At 31.4% G+C, this 24,024-nt stretch overlaps 1 long non-coding RNA gene across 1 annotated transcript in view; it reads left to right on the top strand.

The window, feature by feature from the left end:
- Window positions 1-14,086, top strand: part of LOC132938231 (uncharacterized) — a 320,472-nt gene extending 306,386 nt beyond the window's left edge. The window contains exon 4 of the long non-coding RNA XR_009663892.1: window positions 14,034-14,086. This is a non-coding gene — a long non-coding RNA (uncharacterized LOC132938231). The remainder of the gene's footprint in view (window positions 1-14,033) is intronic.
- Window positions 14,087-24,024: the final 9,938 nt, after the last annotated feature.

Here is a 24,024-nt window from a genome sequence, read left to right as displayed (position 1 = left end):
AAGAGAAAAAAATTAGGTCAGCGCATTTCGGTGGTGGATGTTTGTCCATCGTCCCTTCGGGCCTCGGACAGGATAGTGTAATTTTACTGTATTCGATTTGAATGCAATGATGGCCATTCGATACAAACGATTCTGAGCGGACGAGGGAATCTTTTTTATTTAATTTTATTCGTTTCTATGGTGATAAACAAAGCGTTTTAAGAACAGCTTAAGAACGATTTATATAAATAGGTAATTTATATAATTATAATTATAATTTATAATTAAGAAATATCATAAAAATGAAAAAAAAATATAAAATAAAAAAAAAGCTCATAAGTCGCTCAAATGTTTTGAAAATTTCACCATGTCTAGGTAAAGCTAATATTAGTAAACAACCCAAATTTAAAGTCTTAACGAATGTTTTTAACTGAATTACAACAAAAAAAATCCAAAAAATAAAATGTCTATAAATAGCTCAAAAATGACTGAAACTTTTCAAACTTTAAACCGTTAGGAACAAAATCCAAAATACAACAAAAAATATTTTTTGTCATTTTTCATTTGAAGCAATATTTCTGGTAGAAAACGTCGTCCGTAATTATTTAATATTATAAAATCGGGAAATCGTACGTTTTTACTCTTTTAACCGCTTTTATTTCAAATAGCATTTCGAAAATCGAAAAATGACCTCTTTAAAGTACTAGCTCAAGATCATTACCTTTCAGAAAAGATGCTATACTTGATACTTTTGAGCAAATTTAGAGGGATAAAAAGTGTTTACAGAATAAAAAAGATAAAGAAATAAACATCATTGTAAAACCATTACATTCCTCGCTCCGCTCAGAATCTAAAAAATATAAAATAAAATAATATCGTTTGAATTTCAAGATAAAACATTTACCAAAGATAAACAGCTAGCAGGAATATTATTTCTTGCTTATAATTGTTTAGTATAATTATTATGTATAAGTATACTATATTTTTGATTTATAATGAGGTAGGTATTCATTTTGATTACAAAAATCATTTGTTGATTTGTCTTATAAGCTGTTAAATATTTCACAATAATCGCAATAAAATCGGGGCATACCTATAGCGTTCTTATTGTCATTGGCCCTGTTTCTGTAAGTGGTTTATAGTTTATCCTTTGAAACATACTCCTAGCCTGTAGCCAACCTAATAAGGTACAATAATCAATAAAATGTCCGACACTAATTCTTTGTAGTCTTATAATAAGTTTGTTTAGGTCACCGTGTTTTGTTTTGTTTACCTTTTTAGATTTTTATAGCTTCAAAGGCTCAGAGCCAAATTCCTAAATGTATACTTAAAATATATATACATTTAGGTACCAGTTGAAAAAGTGATACCATAATTATACACCTGAACTAGGTAAAAATAAATTAAACCGTAATTTTGGGTAACAAGAACTATATTATATGTACCTATGTTTATACTTTATAATATTGTTATGATAATTATTATTTTAAATAATAATTACACGTACTAAAAAATAATTGTAGCATTATTTTTCATGCCTACTTATATAATATTATATTACAAATTACAATAATATATTATTCAAATGTTAAATTATTTTCTTTTAATTTTTGTGTACCTAAGTTATTATTTTTACTAACCACAACTTAAATGTTTTATACTTATATACATATTAATAGCAACAAATTTAATTCCTCTTATTATAAAAACATACGTAAGTAGTTTATTTTTGAACAACAATTATTTAATTTTAAACGTTAATGTACGTTACATCACTACCAAAATATAATTGATGAACAAAAAATGTTCATTTATTAATTACCGTGCGTGTAGTATTATAATATCGTAATAATAAATAGTAAACAACTCTAAAATCGTCGCACAACAACGCGTATATTATAATATAGAAAATATACATTGTACCTACATGATGTATAATAACTGTTAATAGCTGTGGTAGGGATAATTTGTCTAAAGTTAACATATTCGGCCTACGGTAGTTCTTTTTGGTTTTTTTTTACTATATATAGGTACTCTGGATTTAGGACAAACCCTTTTATTATTTTTTCGAGTGTTGTTTTTCTTGGCAGTTAACCTACTATAATTATACCCAATTTAAATATTCTGGAATGCATTATATACGTGTACCTATATATGTATATATTATTTATCATATATTATAAGAAAATTATTCATAAAACTATTGGTGGCTGAACGTGCACATTACGAAGTAACGAAGAACAACGGTTCAACGATCGTTTCCGATTTTATGGAATAAATAATATGTTATAATAATAATAATAAATATAATACCTATATTATTCGTACCTATAAATTAATACAATGTACTTACAACATAATGCAATGTTCAAAACACACATCTCTGGTCAGGTATCATATAATATACGTGTATCGGTGTACGCCTATCTATAGTGAATTTGTTACTATTTTTTATTTCAAATTAGTATCTAAATAATTCTTACAATAATATATAGACGCGTAAGCAAATAAAGTTGTCAGTTGAGTATGGTTAGGTCAGGTTATCACTTTTAAACCGTCGTATTTTATATGATATTTGCTGTCGTACAAATTATAATAATAATACATTCTATAATTCTATATTATCCAGTATCCTTACGACCATATTATATACCTATAGACTGTAGAAATACGCGTTAATGACGTATTTTCGGTGCACACGTTGCTTATAATATATTTAGTTTGAAAATCACGCGGTTCTGTCGGCTTACCCATGATGCAAGGTCTCTACAGCAGTCTTACAGAGGTTATATTGCATATATTATGCGGTTTCAATAAGTTTGTATAATGTGTACGATCTGAATGTCCCCACATGCAAATAATGATAATATTATAACATTAATACAGTATAGGTACATAATATACAATAACACTATATGTACAACAAAATTCAACATTATTCCTGTATTGAATTTGCAGCGTTGGTTGTGAAATGAAAATAACTATACATATACAGGTAGAAAATAACAAAACGTTAAATAATTTTAGATGGGCATATGGCATATAATATTATATTGTTAATGAATATAATGATACAAATGAGTTATATTATGATTTATATAGGTAAATAAATATATTATTACACAATTAAAACGGATCAACGTTACATCACAACATATACATATTGTGTGACGCGCGTTATATCTATATAATAACAAAAAAACATATATATAACAGAATATTACCGTATCATTTATACTTTATTTTTAATGTATAATATTCATGACATTAGTCAACGGCCTTAGTCACGATATCATATAAAAATATATCGATTTTATGATGTGACCCCGCCGTCGTTGTGACCGAGAACAACCCTCGTTTTATCTATAACGCGCGTCCTTATCAATCTTTATGGAACAATTGTATAATATATAATTCTCGTCGAGTGCGGTAAACAGTTTATACGCATACCCTGCAATTTATCATTCATACTTTTTTCCAGAACATAATATACTATAACTCACGCTAAAGTCCAATTATATATTATTAGATAGATAGGTACGTACTCGAATAATTAAAAAGCCGTTTCCCGCTTGTTTGTGGTATAATGTGGTTTTAAATACCCTCAAGACTCAGTGGGGTGTGTTCATACACCAATTATATATATATAATAAACTGCAGTGTTGGCTTCTCACGCAATCGCTAGACCATTTTAAAAATCTGATTATTTTTTCGACATTTTTTTTATTTGGGGAGGGAATGAAAATATAAATGGTCAGCACACACCGATAATAATTACCGGAAATTATATAGGTAACCGGTTAGCGGCTCTTCAGGCTACAACGACGAATATTTAGTTTTTCGGCTTACCGAAAACCGCAAGTTTGAAATTTTAACGGCGTAATAATACTGACCGAATAGATCGGCCGTGATACGGGTTCAGGGCAAAGTGAAATAACCATGCGGGAACTATCAAAATAAAAAATCTTTAAAAGGATATTTAGAAAAAAAAAATCTATAAACAATGAACCTGTAGCGTTACTTGCCATCAATTTGGGCGGATTTTACGTTAGCGATTTAAAAAGTACAATGCCTTATTAACCATTGAAATATAGTTATATAATAAAAATTAAGCTAATATTATACATTTGCATACAAGTTTATTTTTAAAAGATAAATCAACATATAAACTATAAATTAAATACATAGTCAATAGGAATAAAATATGCTTTATTATAGCATACGTAGGTGGTAGCCGGTAGGTCTTAAATATTTACCGCTGGAATGAAATTATTGTAAGTAACTATTATATTTATTAATAACAACTATGTATAGAGGTACCTATAAGTATATAATATTATATAGGTACTTAACTAAAATGTATGGTCACGCAGTCACTTTGTAAAATTGAATTTAATTATTTAAAAAAAAATAAAATGTTTAGGTAACTATTTCAAAATATTTCTTTCAATAATATATTTAAAAAATATATATGATAATAATATAAATGCAATTTCAGATTTTAGTTAATTTGTTTTAAACTATAAATATTTATTATTTTTTTAAACGTTTAACAACATTTTTATAACTATCCCCAGTTAACTTAATTGAATGTGACCCATGTATAAGTAACCTTAAATAGGTACCTATATACACTATATAAATGAATGTATACACTTAGTATTTAAATCTATAAGTTCCAATAGTTTCATATTATATAATGTATTGCACTTAGGTACTGTGAAATTTTTAAATAGAAAAATGTCTAAGTGATAATTATAAAAAAATATTATTATTTATATACCTTTATTTAATATTATTAGTTATTACTTATTACTGTTTATTGCTATACCTTATTGCAGTGCTTAAATCAATAAACTAAAAAAAGTATTATAATATAATGTTTATTGATAAAAACTATACATTTATACAATTAATAACGTGTACCTATATCATATTATAAACAAATTATAAAATGTATTTAACCCGTAAAACCTGTAAACAAGTACGGGCGCGTATACGGCAAAGCATTATTTTTATATGTTTGTTATTAGATAATAACCATAAAACAATATTATTCTTTTCAGTATAAAAATCCCGCAAATATGACATTTTAGTACATATTTCTTATGTGAATACGTGTTATTCTAAAACAAATATTTATTTTTAATTTTCATAAATTTATTCATGCGATTTTATAGGATGATCTTTTGATAACGGTCTAAAGTTGCTACGCTTTGTATATAAACAATCGTTTAGAAACGCTCAAGTCATATAATTGAGTATATTCTTAACTGTATAGGATATATAATAACATAATATTTGTCCAACATATTTAATTTAATAATGTAGATATAAATGTATGGTCATAATATGTCTATAACAGTATAACACACGTCTTGAGTTCCAAGTATATATTTGTGAAGCAATGTTTATATTAACTTTTATTAATTTACCAAAATATAATTAACCTATTGACTACCGTTTTACTTATAAACCTTTTTGTTCAGTTCATCAGATTAAATTGTAAATTGTGCCAGTGAATAATATGTACTGCAGCTATATCAAAATATATAATATTATAGACTGAAATAGGTATAGTTGGTATATTATTCATCATTCATACAGATAATTTCCCAACACGAATTCCGATTATTGAATCTATAAAATAATTTCTGGCACTTGTTGTATATAGGTGAACATTATTAAAGTAACTTAATTAGCAATATTGTAAAATACAATATCAAATAGAGTATAATATTACCAATAGAAGAAATTGTAGGTTATATGGTATATGCGGCTATATTATGTAGCCCGATGTAGGCATATATATACGTACTATAGGTTATTATAAAGGCGCGAACGATAAAATATTCCATAATTATTATTGTTGTTGTTTTATTTTTGACTGCACGCTATATAAGTGTAATATATTATAATATATTATGAATATTATATACACGGGAAAGAGTTTCATAACTCATTTTTTATAATTGTGAGCGCATATTTTATATATCTGCGGGTTTTGGTTTAGTATATAATATATAATAAATTGGACGTTGTTTTTCTTAATTTACGGTGCAATACGACAAATCGTAAAAAAAAAAAATGTAATTTAAAACACTATTTACACGCGTCCGCAGACGCCGTATATTTCAGAGTTCCTCCTCCACCTACCTATACCTGATATAATAATGTACCGCGGCCATATAATATACCTATATACCGTGTTAAATTTTTATTCGTACGAATCACGAACCGCGACACCGCACCGCGGTGCAACAGCGGACGCAGCAGTCCTTATAATACAATAATAATAATAAATAATAATAATATATTATTACATGTAGCAGAGCGTTCGCCGCGCAGTGTGAACTCGCATCCAGCGTTTATATATTAATAAAACGCACGCTGGCATATATAGGTACCTATCATTGCGTTTATATATAAGAGTATATTTTTATACTTATTTTTTTTTTTTGAAAATCTGCGGAGGACACCACGCCGCGAGATACGCGACGCGTGCGTTATAAATAATATGGTTAATTATTTATCAAACGAAAACAGTTATTTTTGTAGGAAATTTTTTTTTCATTTAAATATCGACGGCGGTTCATGACGCTTTATTGTCGCACAGCCGGCTTTCACGCCGGATGTGCGTATAGTTGTATAGGCATATTATGTACACGTAAATAGGTACGGCTGCACCGCATATGTGTCGTGCCCGCAGACAAGTCATATTATTATTACTTTAATATGATCTCGCACGCTGCGGCTGCCGCCGCTGACGATGGCGTGCGATAGTTTGTATGTATAGCTCGCGAGTCGTGCACGAGGCGCATAAATCATTTCGTACGATTGTTGTCGGGACCGGACGAGCTGCGGCGGCGGTTGGAGTGAAAAAAAATAACGTAATAACATATATATATATATATAGATAATATATACTCTCGTAATTTAAATGGCGGATTTTACACCCATATCAGATTTTAACGAGACGAGCCACTGGCGTTCGAGCGCGGCACAAAATCAATTATATACCACACTGGCCAAAGAAGTAGTAGTTCTCCTTGGACTCACCCGAGATGTCTCGGACGGAAATAACTACCGCGAGGTGGTATATAATATTATTATTATTATTATTATTATATGTTATAATAATTCATAAAAAGCAATTTAAACAGGGTCGGAGGACTCGCGTTGTGTATATAGGTATACGACACGTCGCGTATTATTGTACGCGTATAATATATTTGCGTAAAACTTATTGACGCAGAACTATATGACGTGTATTTTATATATATAGGCACATATGTATAAAAAATGGTATAGCTATATAAAATATCGACTCGTGTGGTAGGTATACATTTATAAAATAGCTACTGCAGATAGCTTTTTACAGCTCTATACAGGTATTATAGGTATAGTACAAATTATAAACTATTAGAATTTAAAGAGTTTTGTAAATACCTTAAGAGTTACGATACATATTTTCTATTAACAACACGTTCTATAATATTATATTACGAGAACCCGCGGGTAACGTTTCTGGAGTAATATTTACTTTACCGTATTTTATGTATATTATTATTGTTATTATTATTATTATTTCTGGGATATCGAATTGATATTACCCGAAATAAAAGATTCACAATAATATAAAAATTAAAGACTAATATCTAGTATAGGTAGGTAATAAGACTATACGCGTTCCAGCGGTGATTACTGATTATATGTACCACGGTATTATGTCCAACACGAAGCGATTTGATTATTTACATTCTATACATTATCCTGTTCGGGTGTATAATTTAAGATTAAATTGCAGTTACAAAAAATAAGCTGTTTTGCCTACAGTAAATACGGTTTAAAATGTCTATTATGTGAACGTCCGGGTGCCACGCGCAGTATATAATATGTATAGCTTAACGTTCAATATAAAATATAAAAGAAAACAATATAAAGTCAATATACAATATAATATTATGTATAACCTTATTTTTTTTTTTTAATTCATTAAACATCGTATCTTATTGATACTTTAATTCTTCGTAAAATGATCAAGTATCCTATTATTTGAACAATTAAAAACATCATAGCCATAATGAAATACATATATTATATTACTATTATATATAATATCATACTGCGCAAATGCCTATAGTCGAAACTCAAAAGTATAATATCTGCAGCAGTTATTCAGAAAAATATATTATAAACGCGTGTATCGTTACGCGCACATATTATATAAACATATAACGACATAATTATATGTATACATATTGGCGTATACATTAATTGCATGTGTTTTATAGAAATAACGTGTTATTATACCTATTATTGTTAATATAATATATTATATCGGATCGTAAATAGCACGCATTTGGTCGTAAGTAGGTACCATATATATAGGTACCTTCCTCCGACCGTATAATATACGTTGTAAATGGTATCAACGGGAAGAGGTGAAACGCATACCTACACCTATATATATGTGTAGTTTGTATATATATTTGGTATGTATTTGCAAGCACATAATAATATTAATATAACGATGTACGCATAATCGTATGTATATATACGCGCGCCTAGTGTTGCGAAACGTAATTAAAAAATCGAAATACCCCCGACGATGCGATATGTATATACTTGAACTGAAATATATATATGGAGTGTGTGCGACGACAAGTGAAAGGGTAGAAATTCGTAAAATATACTATACCACAGCAAATCGTGTCCTAGTTATTTAAACGACATAGGTACCCATTATTATAATAATACAATATAATAATATAATATAATATCTGTCGTGTACATAATACATAATATAGGCGTATAGCTATGTGTATAGTAACTGTACGTAGGTACCTATATATAATATATATATACTTTAAATCGGTTCGACGAGGATATCGTGTATCTCGGGCGGCAGAGAAAAAAAATTGTAAAACTCTGCGTACCATATCACTTATCGTGCGTTCTAATATATTATATAGGTAGATAATATAATACAATATATAAGTAAATAGGTTTAGCGGGACCGTGTCCACGACATATGGGTACCAGCAATAAATAGTAAATGCGCGATTGTATGCCGAGCGTTATCACACACGCGCATGCCTACGCGTCGCCGAGTTTTATTGTCCGCGGTACGTTTTTTATGCGTTCGTACCTATACAATAATAAGTACGAGTACACATAATACGTATTTATCTGGACCGTTGCCCCCCATATACATGTTATTATTATTGGCATATATAAATTATATTATATACCTATCTGCGTATACACTGCACCGTGTAAACCGTTAATGCATCAGCTCGTGTGTATACGATAGTGTAATACGCGTCTACATAATATTATCGTGTGTGCGTAAGAGACCCTTTCCCGCTAGTGGCCGGAGATGAAAAAAAATGTCTCTCTGCACACGTCGCCGCGCAGTCGATCGCGTGCGTGTCCGTTGTGGAATGCGCGACGATGGGAGTCTGCCGCAGCGGCAAAAACAATGGAACCAAACCTCCCCGCGCGCGTTTTATCGTCGCACGACGACGACGCTTTCTGCAGCGCTCCTCGTCCCACCGGCCGGCCTCGTCTATAATATTATTATACCGTTTAATTTTATTCGTAGGTATTGCATTTTTCTTTTTTCGTTTTGTTTTCATCGTCGTCGTCCGTTCGCTAGAAATTCCGCAAACGGCTTGTCTATTATTTTTATAACATTTAACATTCCGCGGAAAAACGCTCGCGCGCGCACGTCACGCGGATAGATTCTTTGCCTACCCGTAAAACACTGCCGCGAAGGTATAATAATATTATATAGGCAGGTACAGCTGCTGTCCCGAGGAGCGTTTCCTACTTTATATAATAGCACCATAATCGCGTTGCATTTATTATAGATAATGTAAGCGTATATTGTATACAAGACGTGGTATCCCGCGAATATTTTTATAATTTAAATATATAGGTACTATATAATGCTGATAATAATAGTTTTTATATGAAATATAGATGTATTGATGGTTTAGTCTAGAATTTATATTTTGTTTTACTTTAAAATTATACATATTGTGATAATAATCTATGGTGGTCGTGGTTACGCCTCAGTTGTATTACTCGTAATATTGCCACGTTCAGGTACATATGTTTAAACAGAAATATCTACTGAATATTTTAAAATTGAATATTACGAGCGTCAATTATAAACCACTTGCACTTTTGGTTACCTGTTCCTGATCTCTTCCAGTTTTGTTGTTAAATAATATGCTAATTCGCAAATTATCTACCATGATTTGACTTAAGGTAAACGGGTGATGCGCAATCGACGCTCAAAAATCTAACGAGATGCGGCTGTGCATCAAAAGAGCTAGGAGGAAATTAACAATATAATATAATGATGCGCAAACGATGTACGGTCGTTCATTAATAGAAACTACCTATGTACTTAAAAATTTCAAAAATTATATTTAATCATTGGCCAATGAAAAAAATGGGAAAAATATTATACTAGATGAATCACCGTATTATTTAATAATATGGGTAGGTACAGTATACATATTATAATATTATATAGCTTACAAAATAATATAAACGCATGAGAATATAATATTATTATACATATTATTTTAAAACTACCGTGGGTATATGAAAATATGCAAGAATAACACAATCGGTTGTATTTTGTAATAATACCAACTTATACCTATATATATTTTCCAGTACGTGTTTCAATTTTACCATATATAATATATAGGTGGTATAACATATATTATAGCACGTTACATTCTTGTTAATTACGTCTATTCTCACTTATTTTCCTATCGCGGAGTTTAATTTTTCATTCAAGAAGGTAACCTATAGTATAACATATTGCTACACAATAACGTTTGCTAACACAAATTATTCTTACTTTTAAAATATAATTCTGTAATCCGAGTATCCCACGATGATCGTATAATAGTGGTATCACTATTTGCTGAATGAACTATTGATTATTTCTATGTTTTGTATCACGTACAAAATGTTATCATATCGCAAACGAGTTATTCGTTCATATATTACGTTTTATTTTTAAATTATAATACAAAGAAAATAATCATAAACATAATTATTCAGATCAATCACATCTAAAACGGCTGCAGGTCAAAATACAACAAGCCGCATTTGGTGAAGGAATGTGGATTTTATCATTCATTCAAAACAAAATGTTTAACGAAATACTTTTTAATAAATACTAAATTAATTATTTAAAGATAGATTTTGTTTTGTACTTAATCTATTCCCTAATTAACATATTGAGGTTATCCATTTCCATTTTTAACAAAAACAACAGTTCATTTTTAAAATAATTAAAACGCACGTAATTTTAAACCTTTTAAAAGATAATGAAGTTAAATTAGATTTAAAATAATGAACCTATATTCAGATGTATGCTAAACATCTTTCTGTGGAGCTTAAAATTATACCACGGATATAATGGATAATGGACTAAAAATAAGTACCTATACTGTTATAATATGATACATAGGTACCTACTACCTATATTATAATATAATATCTATTATATTATAGTTCATAACTCTTCTTTATTTTATAATTACTTATTTGTTAATTCAAGTCCCGTAAAATTTTTAGTAATTTTCAAGTGCGTTATTAAGAAGAAAAGAATATAATATTATATTATATTATCAAATAAATAGGTATAGGTAGTACTTCGATTATTGTTTACCTAATTATGGAATGTCATGTAACCATATAAACTATTTTAAATTTTAGAATTAATATGAGAATAACATTATCATAATAATCATCATATTATCTAATGAATGAGAACTATTGTGACCTTTTCATTGTACCTAAATTATTGTTATAATTATAGATGATTTTTAAAAATGTTAATGTATATAAATCAAAACTTGAACAAGTAGTTTTTGAATTATTAAACTTTATGTATACATATAATATAGTATACTAGTATAGTACCTATAAAATATTATAATATCGTATCTATATAGGCTTAGAAAATAATATGGAATAGGTAATGAATTTTGCCGGAGGATGTGCTTTTTAATTTGTCGAAATTTGCATATATATTTTTACAGACGCGTCGATACATGTGTACAGTGTACCTATCTACACTGCACATTAAGTATATTTATATAATATCGTTTTTATACTTATTTATGGTGTTTATATCGTATATAGTAATACATACATTTATATTTATTTACGAACATACGATTATTATGCATCGTATATTATTGTTCAGTTAAAATACTTAAACGGGTGCGAAAAAATAATCATTGGTCAAGGACTTACACCTTTTGTAATTAGGTATACTATATAAAATATGCACAGCCATAAATTCGGATCTAGTTTTAGACAATAAACGAATTACAAAAAAATAAATAGGAAAAATCACATCGAGCCTATAGGTATATTCTATAGACGTTTAGTTTTCAATACGTAATTTATATAATATGTTCTGAGCATAATATCTGATACAGTCGATACGTTTTATTATTGATCGGCTAACTCTATCCAGAAATCATTTTATATAGACACCTATTATATTAAGTATAAATATTATTTGTGTACATCGATAAATTCTATTTTTTTATGCACACAATATAATACCTATAATATACCTACACTGTTTCACGCCGCCGCACACCGTTTCAATTCCGGTTGACCGCAGGATTCGATTATTATTATTAATGAATAATGATATTATTTAGCCGTGAGAATATTATTACTATCACTATCGGCAAGCGGCGTTTTACCATCATATAATAATATATAATATGCACTATGTCGGTCGTTCGTTTGCTTGAAAATCAAAATGATTTTGGAAATACCAAGTCATGATACGATATAATATTTTCTTCAACCATCGCCATATGTATTAGCCACATCAATTAGACCATATATATATGCACTTGAGTGAATATTATTTTTGAGGTACCTATATATTATACAGGTCCATAAATAAACACTCCAGTCAAGCGCTCCCCATTGAATATTACCATAGCATTACATTCTAAAAAGGTAATTTTTATCGTTATTTTTGTTATCCGGTATGTATATTATTTACCGAAGTAGGTACACTGACTCACCGTGATAAACTATATAACGACATAATATTATTGTTTTTTTTAGTGAAAATAAAATATTAGGTACTTACATATTCTATATTATTATGTAGCTTTACTTAAAACGGTCGTAAATCATAATTTACTGCTGACACGAATAATATACTGTATTAGATACACTTATCATTAGTGTTATAACATCCAAAATACTAAACAGTAGGTTGAAGTATCTAATATTTTGTAAAATTATTAAAATAAAAGAATTTAAAGAAATAATGACTACTATATACCTATAATAATAACTTGATATACTTTGAAGTATTATTATCATTATGTATTGTGTACATAATCTTTTTGAACGCAAAATAATCCCACCTTAATTAAGGCCCAGGGATAGATGACCCCTGGGTCAGACCCGCATGTTAAGTACAATATATTATATACATACCTTCGTAAAATAGATACACTCGTCGCGATCATTGATTTATTATAGTATTATTCAGATATTATTTAATTATATGTTATCACGCACATCGCGATACAAAGCCAACGCAATTACCTATACCTAATTGATTTTGACGGTTAAGCATAATATTAAAAATAATTAATTCCTATCTATACTGCATATAACTCGAAGAATATTATTTGACCCGCCGGCGTTTGTTGTAAAATGCTGTCGCGAGTCGTCAGCGATTTCCATAAAATCGCGTATTTCAGTCTTTGTACTTATGAAGTATAACAATTGTGAATTTTCTGACTTGCTGCAGCAGCTATATTATTTGCTATATATATAAAATATTTAGGCATGGTTTTATTTTTTTTTAAATTATACCGTAAAACCTGCAGTCTAAAAAACAAAATACTTAAGCTTCGGTCTATAATATAGATACCTATATACACTCGTTGGGTGTGTGTATATTATATTCACAACACTCGAGCTATGCACTCGAAATAACTATAAATAATGATTTTTGTGTCGTGTTTCAGATGAAAATCGTTTAGAACGCGAGATTGACGATTGCGGTGCAGTTGCGGTTATTCTCGGTCGTATATATAATTGTGGCGCGATGGTACGCAATTGGTATGCACATATATGCTGCAGCAGCAGTATATCACAAACACATAATTTGTAGTAGATATCCGGAGAAGGAAACTGCCTGTACAGAAAACCCAAAAGGTCAGTAGAATTCATATAATACGTATGTAATATATTATATCACGCACAATACGCGCATTATATATAGGTTTAATATGGTGCTGTGTATAAGAACTATATCGTTGGACGAAAATACCCAAAACAATATAAATCAACCAGATAGGGTCTCCCATTTGTCACGGAGGGCCATTGTCCGTATATGCCTATATCGACGAGGTCCTCTGCTCGTTTCAATTTGTGTCGTCCGAGAGAAGAGAAAAAACTTTATATTACAACATATTATATGCGGTACCGCATATGGTAGATATATATTATGCGCGTGTAGTGACGACCGCGATCCGTACAATGGTCCCAGTGCTCAATTAACCGACTGTCCGACGTTTTTTGGAAATAAATATACAAGCCACGAAATCTTCCACAGCTTGTACATTATACCCATATAGGAATATATTACAATCTCAACTGCAGGGTACCGCCTATTATACGATGGAGCTTATACATATAGCATTGTACATATTATGTATAGGTTTCAGTGAACGCGTATTTTGAGGACAAGCACCACCATACGATTCCCGTTTCTATAATCTATATTATACACCTACCATAGACCGTTACCACGGTCTGCGCCGAAAACTAAAAGGAAAATGTTTTGATTTAATAAAAATATAGCCCATCATGGTGATTGAGATAATATAGGTACTCGCGTTGTACCTATACTAGTTTTTGTTGTTTGCCGTTTTCACCGGTGCATGCACCGGTGAACACTGCCCTTCGAAATTGATTGGATCGTATCAATAATTATACAGCTATTAAAAAACCGTTCGTGGCCGAGGCCCGGCACGGCGTACTTATCCGATGGGCGGTTACCATTCTGTCCAAAAAACTCTATCTATAATAATAATAATAATAATAAAGATTGGAGTTTCTTTTCTTATATTATTATTATTATCATCATCATCATCATCATCACCATCGTCATTTTATGTGTTTAATAATAATTTTTCTCCTAAACGTGAACTGAAACGTGTAGGTATCTATACTATAGAAAGGAATGATTGTTAACGAAAATTGTGTGTTGTATCAACATCCCGCGAGAGTAGATACACCTATATAATAATATGATATAATTATAACTTATAATGGTTTTGACAAAATTTTAATCACGCTGCAGTTATATCCCATAATAATATACGTGCTTTGTCTACACACGGGCCCCGGGGAACTAAATTCGGCGTACCTATGCGTATATAGGTACCTAATATACGTTTATAATAGTATATTACGGCGACGCAGGTCATTTAGGTACGCGCGGAACCGGACCGGAATGTCGTGTTTGCTATTGGACTGCAACCGATTATCTATATAGGCACTTCGCAGCAAATTAAAAAACAAAATAAATAATAGTTAACTGTGTATAATAATAATAATATATATATAGGTAGTAGTCGACGAATAATATATAATATATTTATGTGCGCGTTCCGTTCAAGATGGCCATCTCGCAGTGCTCAAAGCGCGCCCGAAGCTACATCGTATATGTATAGGTAATATGTATCTATCGTGTAAAGCGTGTACATAAATACTCGCCGCCGACAAGATTGTTTAGAATGCTTATAGATTTATAATAAAGTATGTAATATTATAATCTCACGGTATCAGAAACAAATAGGTTCTTAAACACCTCGTCAAAGTGCAGGACGTATTAGTCGCGTAGAGTATATTATGTACCTATATTATATTAATATGCATTCGTTTTTGAGATTATAAAAGGTTTGATAGGCGCATAATAGTTGCGCGTGTACTATAAAATATAGTGTATAAAAATTATTATTCTCGTTTAACGTAAGAAAGTACTCACGCATTTTGATCTACTTAAACTCAACATTTGTTTCTTAAAAATGTCCATTGCATGCCAATACAATTACGAGTAATACAAATTTATGTACCTACCTATCTATAAATTTCTTAAAAGTTTGATTAATATTTATTACCATTACGTATTTTAAAGTTTGTGTCGTGGGCGGATAAATAGGTGTTGATTGGTTATTATTAGTAAGACACATTGTACTACACTTTATACCAACCTATACAACCGAAAACACATTTACACATTCTTTGGGTTCATGTGTATAAAGTATAAACATATTACAATCTATATTTATGTGATGACTGCGTTGTATATTTACATATTATAATATCTATAGGACCTACCACGCTCATTGCTATCGTACTATATGATATATTATGTAGTTTTTATATTTTATACAAATTGAAATCAATTATTATCACACGCGGATACGTGATATAAAAGTACCTGTTGTGTTTATGAATATAATAATATCAGGTATATTATATATATTGTATAATTATATTCGAAAATAATAACTTATCGTCTCAGTCAACCACTCAATTTATTACAGAATGCCTCCAATACGTCAATATCGCCGCCTCTTTAAGACTAAGTTCATTTCCAGTATTCCATCTCGTGTAAAACGGAAATATGTCTTCTCGGGCAGAGACTTTTCGCTCTGTCCACAAATTTAACCAACATTAATAAATAATCTTATATCTAAAATCACGTTTTGTGTCTTCTTTGAACTGCAAAACCTCTCCTTCGAAAAGTCCTGACCCCCTACGTCAATAACTAATTTTATAAACGATAGTGATAGATCACTACAGCAGCATCAACATACCCGCAATACCCTAGATGATGCAACACTCGGACATCACGTGGACATCACCACCGCACAAATTGTAAAGGCTTTAACGAAACCAAATATTTGTATAAACTAATTTGATAAAAAAAGTGTAACTAATGGCCATTGTCGCCGGTGTTAATAATGAACGATGGAAATTATCGACCACGCGACAATATATACAACGACGGTCGACGACGCGTCTGTATTTAATTTATAATTAATATACAGTAATAGTATTATAATGTACAGAATATAAACTATAATATAGAGTACCCATACGCGTATATTATATAATATTTTGTACAACAAAGGCTATACATATACGACGGCTCTATAAACGCCAACAATGTATACATTATATATTATAATATACCGTCGTCTTATGTGCACGTCGGGATACACACGCGACGGCTCGAGACTTGCAACGGTTCTGCCTTACGTCAGTCGGATACTATTATATATACATACGCACGCACTCGAGACGAGGTTATAAAATAAACGCGTCAAGTGCGCTCGCGGTCTGCTTGTTATTATCTATATTAGTATACTATATTCATTGTATTGTACGAGTAGTACTTATATACACGTATATTATAACATAATATATATATACATATATACCTATATAGGTACTGACAATATTGAAATAAACGAATCCCTGAAGTTTATATAGGTACTAATGTGTGTGAGTTATTAATTGATACATATATATTCCTATTTATATAATATTATAATATATACATTGTAGTCGAGTGTAAAATATCGGTCTCGTATACTAGAATGATGTATTATGTAATATATATTATGTACCTATGCCTATACTATTGTATATAGGTAGTACTACTTGCGTATATAAATTAGTGTAAGGGTTTTAAATAAGCGCGGGAATTCTTTTTTTCAAATGTATAATCATGGGCTTTTATATTTTTATTTAAAAAACCACTTAGAAATGTTATGGACCAAAATTATATTATGATTATTTTGGTACCTATATATTATATGGGTTAGGTTATCTATATACAATTCCATAAATTATTCCGTATTACATATTATTATAACGTTACTATACTTGCTATATTATGTACCTACCTATATACCTATATTTAGAATTAATTTTGACTTTACGGTAGTTTTGCCTAGTTATTTGTTTCAAATATATACTACAATATTATGCGGACAAACAAACCGCGTAGTCTCCTCGTCGTCGTCGTTCGTGCTTTACAAAATGTTTATATTTACGCGTATAATACGTTTAATAATATTATATTTACCAGGTGGCTTGAACCTACGCGCAATACACGTTTAGGTATAGAATGCAGCCCCGTCAGCAGATGATCTGTAATTATTATTATTCTCATCGACAAATTCCTCTTGTGTAATTTTAATGTTATAATATAACACGAGTAGGTTTATAGAAAATATATTCAAGTATTATAATATGATTGCGGGTTCCGTGTATATATTATTACATAATATTAGACTTTAATACTTTATATATGTATCATATATTTAGATATTTATGTATACGGGAGCATCGACGCCGCTTGCGAAGTCGTAGGTACCTATGATGCTTCTACATATATAGGTACTGAAGTAGGTAGTATACCTATTAGGTTTAGGTTATAGCCTATCTACTGTGTACATAATTACTTCAAGATAAAATGAACCAGAAAATTATATACTCTCTAAATTACTGCACGGGACAACCCGCGTAATTAGAATTCTCTGCATGTGCGCACTGCAGAACAATTATTTACGCATATACAATATTATTATACACCTATGTACCAATATATTTAAAAAAATAACACTAATTCGGCAAATGTTTTAAAATAATATAATAGCCAAAATGGTTAATGGTTATAGTTTAAAACGATTATGATAATCTAAAACTTCTATAATAAATTATATTTGTATACAACGCGATGAAATATCGTACCTATGTAGATATAATAATATTACATGCGAATACCTAGGAATTTGAGAATATAATGCTAACATTTTAGATTGGCTGTTCGGTAAAAATAATTTAATAATTTATCAATATAATATATTTAACTTTTCCAATCTAATATTTGTATTGCATCATTCATGCTACACGTATATTATAATATAGGTATAGTCTATATATATATAGGTATGTATTAAAGCTACAACTCTGAAGTAGGGGGGGGGGGCGGAGTGGCCGAGCGGACAAAGGCGTCGGTTGTGACGCACACCGGCGGTGGTTCAAACCTCGGTTCACAGGCGGCATTTTTCTTCGGACAGGTCACGGTTTCCGGAGAACAAGTGCCACCATCCCCCACCCGCACATGACAGATACCTACGGGTGCCCACTTGAAAATCTGCCAAAACTACACACACGTGTTTACCAACCAATAGTATCCTCCCCTATACAAACAAACAAAACAGCTAATGGCTATAGTTGCCGGGCTTAATGATCAATTAAAAAAAAAAAAATTTTTAGGTAGGTATAGGTACCAACTATTACAAAATATTATGTTTAGGATAATATCCATAAAATGATTGTCTCCTTACGCGGAAAATTGTTTGTATTTATAGGATGGGGAATTCTGCAGCTTCAAATGAAACAATTTATTTTGGATATTTAGCACAATTTTTTCCTTTAAACAAATACAGTATTACAATATTTATATATATTCTCATTAATAACATTAAACCAATTTACTATCGTAAGTTTCACGTAATACTTAAATGGTGCACGAAATTTGAAAATGGTTTATGTTAAAAGCAAATATTATAAATTATAAACACACATGCACATAGGTTTACCTATATAGATAAAAAAAAATACAAAACAATAATAGGTACATCACCGTATAGGTATATATATATTGTTATGTACAAGTTGTAAATAAATTATTCTCGACTTGCACGTGCTAAAAATAAGTAGATATATAGGTATATATATTAAACCCGCGTGTGCTATTTTATAAAAATCACTCCACCTATACATTCTATTTTGTGTATAATATAATATCTAGGTAGTATATAGGTATAAATGGGTATACCTAGGTATATATATTATATACCTGTATATATATATATATAGCACGGTGTGGGTCGTCGAATATGGACGGTAAAAATGTTTTATGGTTTTAAAGAGTGGCCCGAAAAATAACATAAAAATAATATTGTTGGTATAGGAGCCGAATTTCGTAACTCTATCGTATTATGTAGCCATACAATAGGTACGTGGCACGTTTTCCACCGTTATTATATAATATTAAACCTATATAATAGGTATTATATACTAACACTGGCGAGAGACTTGCAACGGAACGTGTCGCGAAGTATTGAAATGATCGACGTGCGTGCGTGCGTGCGTATGGGTAATAATAATATAATATAATAAATAATAATAAAATATAATAAAACACATCGTAGGACGACGCGCGCGCGGGGTAAACGAAAAGGAACAAAAACATTCGGTAGGTATAATAATAATAATAATAATATGTATCGAAATAATAATAACAATAGCAACACGACGTGTAGGTTATTATAATGGTATCGGCTGCGCGTCTTTTTTTTTAATGGCAGCAGTCGGCCGAGGGTGTAACCCGTGTACGTGTAGAAAAAAAAAAAGGGAAAAAACCAGAAAGAGCGTCCCGCCGCGCGAGTGAGAGTGAGCGCGAGTGACCGAATGCGCGCGAAGGACGGGACGACACGAATGGCGTGCGGTGTGCACACTGTATACGCGTTACGCGCGCGTAAACGGGCCGGCGCGGCGTCGTTATCCCCTCCCCCTTTTTCCCGCCGGATCGATCGCACGGGCACACGCACACGCACACGCATGCACGCACACAAACGCGCACACGTACGCGCACGCACGAACACGCACCACCACCACTACCGCCACAACGACGACGAGCAACAGCACCATCGCACCGGCTTGTTGTCCGTCGCGTACTCGTCGCCGCCGCCGCCGCCGCTGCCATGATGACCGCCGGTGCCAGTTTTGTCGTCAAGCGGCCGACCGAGATCGTTGCACCCGCATTATACGCAATGATAACGCAGGCGGAGATGATAATATTATAATAATTATATTTGTCAAACGCTAAAAAACGATTCATGTAGGTACGGGACAATGAAGCTAACCGACGAGGACCCATCACTTCTCTCTATATTTTGAACTATTATTATTATTATTATTATTTCCAATGTCGTTCTTACTTTTTCCATTTTAAACTGTAACCTATTTGAATTGGGGCGACCCGTATGTTATGTATTATAAATAAATAAATAAATAAACATCGGTAATAATATACCTATATATTATACCTGTATATGAAATCTGTGAAGAAGTTCCATCACTGAATGGATTCTTCTTTCAAGCCTCCAACCCATCAACTACCACAGCGCTCGTACTTGTTGTAAAAAAATGAATTTAGAGATTGTATAAATAAATTAATAATGTAACAAAATAAAAATAAATACCTTTATATATATATTAATGTAGCAGTGCACTGTCAGAACACTCAGAACAGCTTTACGCAAAACAAAATCTTTTTTTTAGCAGAACCCTTTTTTTAGAACTTGATTTTGATTACAATATGAAAACATGTGATATAATATTAACGTAAGTAGGCCCCTAATAAGAAATATGATGCGCGGGTAACACATATTTGCAGTTTTAACACAGACCCGAATAATAAATTTCAATTTTCAGTACCTGCAGACTAACACAACAAACTTTTTCTTTAGATAAAAACTTTGGTGAAGTCTTAAGCTGTTTTGAAGATATAAACACCTCAAATAAAATAATAATTTCTTTATTGCCCGTTAAAATATTTATATATATTTTGTTATGCGTATAGATACATATTACATAATATAGGTCAATTTAGGCATTTCACGATTATCAAAAAACTAAACATCTTACATTGGATATAAGACGTAATGACAGTTTTTTGTGAAATCTTTGTTATATACCATTATAGTTACTAACTATAATATAGTATATTATACCTAATTTATTATTTGTAATATTTTATCACTATAATAAATAATAATATCAATTTCACATTGTAATTGCCATGATGAATATTATAATATAAACATTATGCTTATGCGTGTATGATATAAGCTCATTAGTTATTATATGTCTGCGTAAATAGTGTATTGTATTCACTCATCTCAGTCGACAGTCACGCACGTGTATATTTGAATATAAATGGTAAAAATACTTGCGTGATATTTCTCACGACTCATTAAAAAACGATTGTTATTATTAGCCAAATTCCTATAGGTATATACCTATAATATTATAGTATACTCGACTTCTATAGTTATAGGTAAATACTTACATGTACGAGCCGTGAGTTCTTTCTGCCAATAGATCAAATTTTATTACCAGTCACGTGTTGTTTCTCACTCTTTCGGAAGTATTATACCTATTACCTATCGTCTGTTAATGATATACCTTGACCCTAAACTATCTCGCAGAACTATCATATTATTGTGTTCGTGTCGATCGTGAATCGCCTAAAAAATTGTGAATCCCATAGGTAGTCACGCAGTAATTTTTAAATACCTATATTAGACACTTACTTATGCACGTACCTATACTATAATAGTATAATATATATTATACGGTCGATTTTCAGTTTTAAAAAAACACCGCTCTGTATGGGTTTACAATATGTCGACGACCTAATCGACGTTTTCGGTCGTTTTATATTATAATATATTATAATCTGATCGAAAAATGGTACACACGGCCACACGGGGTTGAAAAAAATTGCTATTTTATATTATATATTGACCGTTTTCTCACGACGTTCTCGACTTAGGGGATGCGCTGTCGGCTGCGTTCCCTAGGTCGAACCGGACAGATGGCGCACCCACCCACACGCGCCCGCGTTTCGTCCTTCCACCCACAGATGTCCCCTCGGTATAAGAGAATCGAGAAAAAACAGAATTCCCAGTCCAAACGTCGTCGAATATCTAAAATCCGTACGCATAATATTATATCTCACAATTTTACGTATACATCACACACATTGGAGAAAACAATGTCGTGATGATATTGTAATATCGGATGAATTAAATATTGAACAAATTAATTAGAGCACGAGTGGGTACTATTGTGGTTATACAATTGTTTTACGACTGAAATAATATAATGCTGAATCGGTCATCAGACCTGCACGGGTGATCTTGGACGGGAATGAAATACTTTCAAGGGCGGACTTGCAGTCAGAACAAAAAATAATAATAATGCCAGTCGATTTCGGGTACACGTGTTGTTAGGTACGACAATAAAACTGCGGAGAGCAAACCGACCGACCGACAACGAATATAATATAAATTCGTGAGCGGGAACTGCAGTGAGCGCATGCGTGCGAGCGGCGGCGGCGACGGCGGCGGCGGCGGCAGTGGTTGACGACCAATAACAACAATATTTGCCTTTTATTATTGAGTAGCTTGTTGGCAGCCGTTTTTATTAGCCATTACCAGTAACATTTATGGACAGTTTATTACACGGGATTATTATCATCATTACTATATTATATACAACGCCTCACAACACACACTATTTTAATATATACATTATATACACATCACATAATACTCACACATAATAATCATATTATATGTGTGTAACGCGCATAAGAGTGTTTGGAAAAAAAGGGCTACTTCTTCTCTTTTTATTATTGTCATTATTATTATTTTTTTTTTACGATCCAATAAATATTCCGATACGGTCTGTAACGCGCGTGTGCGCGTATTGTAGGTACCTATACCGCACCGACACACATATTTAAGCATCACACGCGCGCGCGCGCGCTCACTCGTTTAGGCCCATTTCGTTTTTATGATCGTCTCGTTATTGATTTTATTACCATTTGTACACATATATATATAATAGATATTGTACTATTATTATTATGCTTTACACGCCAAGTACCTATTCATCATATATCGTTAAATTTACATTGTACCTATCTGGAATACACTCGCGCTGACCTACGACTATACATATAATGACGTATACAGACTAACCTACGGCGATGGACCATACATCAGTACCTATAGGTACATGATATTATACGTCATATTGTGTATACCGCCAGAGCGTGCAGATTATAGACAGTGT

Source organism: Metopolophium dirhodum, chromosome 2 (genome assembly GCF_019925205.1).
Source record: "Metopolophium dirhodum isolate CAU chromosome 2, ASM1992520v1, whole genome shotgun sequence".
Taxonomy (NCBI): domain Eukaryota; kingdom Metazoa; phylum Arthropoda; class Insecta; order Hemiptera; family Aphididae; genus Metopolophium; species Metopolophium dirhodum.
Note: the sequence above shows the minus strand (reverse complement) of the source record. Positions and strands in the feature narration are given on the sequence as shown.